Source organism: Pinus tabuliformis, chromosome X (assembly GCF_031772625.1).
Source record: "Pinus tabuliformis cultivar Carrire ecotype Pingquan chromosome X, CPIR1, whole genome shotgun sequence".
Lineage (NCBI taxonomy): Eukaryota > Viridiplantae > Streptophyta > Pinopsida > Pinales > Pinaceae > Pinus > Pinus tabuliformis.
Window position 1 is genome coordinate 352,690,927 of NC_142308.1, and position 2,500 is coordinate 352,693,426.

At 51.6% G+C, this 2,500-nt stretch overlaps 2 non-coding genes across 2 annotated transcripts in view; both read left to right on the top strand.

The window, feature by feature from the left end:
• Positions 1-1,633: 1,633 nt before the first annotated feature.
• On the top strand, positions 1,634-1,787 carry LOC149139939 (5.8S ribosomal RNA). The gene has a single exon (XR_016265341.1). It is a non-coding gene; the product is annotated as a 5.8S ribosomal RNA (ribosomal RNA).
• A 247-nt stretch (positions 1,788-2,034) lies between these two features.
• LOC149139940 (25S ribosomal RNA) overlaps positions 2,035-2,500 on the top strand; it is a 3,403-nt gene continuing 2,937 nt past the window's right edge. Inside the window, exon 1 of the ribosomal RNA XR_016265374.1 lies at positions 2,035-2,500. This exon is cut by the window's right edge and continues 2,937 nt beyond it. This is a non-coding gene — a ribosomal RNA (25S ribosomal RNA).

Here is a 2,500-nt window from a genome sequence, read left to right on the forward strand (position 1 = left end):
TTTTGTACACGGAGGGGTGCAAGAGCGGGGTGGGTTTGTGTTATTGGAAGCGGTCTATTTGTCGTTTGAAGCCTTGTGCCGCTGGGTTGGGGGGCTGTGTGCCTCTCAGTGACGTGCTCCAGACACTGGTCTCATCGTGGCCCTTGTCTTTTCTATTGGTCAGTTTTAGGTTGTGATTTATTTTCTTGGTTGTTTGCTATGTTGTAAAGATGGAAAGGGTGTTGTGTTGAATGCATGTAGGAGGGTGTGAAGAGGTGGGACGCTTTTTTGATTGGGTGCCTTGTTTGATTTCTTTTTGGTTAGCGGACATCTACTCGGCGTGCTGTTGAGCTTCTCCCTTTTCTTGGGATCTTTGTTTCTTTGGTGTTGTTTTCTTCCCTTCTTCCTTTTGCCCCTAGCTTTATGGAGGAGAGGTGGGATTGTTGTGGATTGGTGTTCGGGAAGGACGAAAATCAGTGCGAGTTCCCAGGATGGCCACCCTAGTCATTCTCGATCGCAGTCCCCTGCAGTTCCCCCCTTTTCCGAAGGCACGGGTTTTGGGAATCTTGTTCTCTGTTTGAGCCGGTAGCCACGTTTGATATATCTTGCTTTCCTGTTGTTTTCTTCCCTTCTTGCTTTTGGCCCCTTGGCTTTACGGAGAAAAGGTGGGATTGTTGTGGATTGGTGTTCATGAAGGACGAAAAGTAGTGTGAGTTCCGAGGGTGGCCACCCTAGTCCTTCTCGATCGCCGTCCCCTGCAGTTCCCCCCCTTTTTGCGAAGGCACGGAGGTGGGGAATCTTGTTCTCTGTTTGAGCCTACCCTTGTGAGCCGGTGGACGCGTTCGATATCTCTTTTTATTTCATGTTGTTTTCTTCCCTTCTTCCTTTCGGCCCCTAGCTTTACAGAGAGAAGGTGGGATTGTTGTGGATTGGTGTTTGGGAAGGACGAAAAGTAGTGCAAGTTCCCAGGGTGGCCACCCTAGTCCTTCTCGATCGTCGTCCCCTGCAGTTCCCCCCATTTTACGAAGGCACGAGGTTGGGGTAGCTTGTTCTCTGTTTGAAGCCTCCCCTTATGAGCCGGTAGCCATGGTTGATATATCCCTTTCTCTCTTGTTGTTTTCTTCCCTTATTCCTCGTGGCCCTAGCGTTACGGAGAAAAGGTGGGATTGTTGTGGATTGGTGTTCCGGAAGGACAAAACACAGTGCGAGCTCCTGGGGTGGCCACCCTAGTCCTTCTTGATCGTCATCCCTTTTAGTTCCCCCCTTTTGCCGAAGGCAAGGGGCTTTGGGAGGCTTGTGCCTTGTTTGTGCTTTGTTTTCTACCCTTTTCTTCCTTTCGGTCCCTAACTCTACGGTGAAAAGGGGGAATCGTTGTGGACTGGTGTCAAGGAAGGGCTAAAAGCAATGCGAGCTCCCGGGGTGGACACCCTAGTCCTTCTTGATCGTTGTTCCACACATTTCCCCCCCTTTTGCGAGGGCGTGGGGTTGGGGGAGATTGTCCTCTGTTCGAGCCTCCCCCTGTGAGGGGGTTAGACACCTTTGTTTCTCTTTCTCTCGTGTGTTTTTCCTCCTTTTGCCCCTTGGCCTTACATTTGTTGTGGGGGGTACCCCTATTCAGTTTTCTGGCTGATTTTTCGGTAATACATGTGGAAATGACTCTCAGCAATGAATATCTCGGCTCTTGTTACGATGAAGAATGTAGCGAAATGCGATACTTAGTGTGAATTGCAGAATCCCGTGAATCATTGAGTTTTTGAACGCAATTTGTGCCCGAGGCCTCGGTCGAGGGCACGTCTGTCTGGGCGTCGCATCCCATTCAAACACGCTCCCTGTAATATGCTAGGGAGCAGCGGAGCTGGTCGTCCGTGCCCCGTGTGGTGCGGTCAGCTGAAATACCTCAAGCGATGTTTCGTGGCGTGCGTTGGCGAGCGGTGATCTTGTCCCCTTGGATGGGCAGTCGGCGTTAGCCGATGCGGGCTTTGTGTGGCATCGCTCGAACTTGCTTTGCTCTCTCTTGTCCTCCCATGGGGTAGGGCAGATTTAGCTCCAACTTTGCGACCCCATCTTAGGCGAGAACACCCGCTGAGTTTAAGCATATAATTAAGCGGAGGAAAAGAAACTTACAAGGATTCCCCTAGTAGCGGCGAGCGAACCGGGAAGAGCCCAGCATGAAAATCGAGCGGCGGCACTGCCTCAATTGTAGTCTGTAGAAGCGTCCTCAGCGGCAGACCTGGGCCAAGTCCCTTGGAAGGGGGTGCCTGAGAGGGTGAGAGCCCCGTCGGCACGGGACCCTGCCGCATCACGAGGCATTGTCGGCGAGTCGGGTTGTTTGGGAATGCAACCCTAATTGGGTGGTAAATTCCGTCCAAGGCTAAATACGAGCGAGAGACCGATAGCGAACAAGTACCACGAGGGAAAGATGAAAAGGGATTTGAAAATAGAGTTAAAGAGTGCTTGAAATTGTCGGGAAGGAAGTTGATGGAGGCTGTCAATGCGTCTCGGTCGGATGTGGAACAGCTCA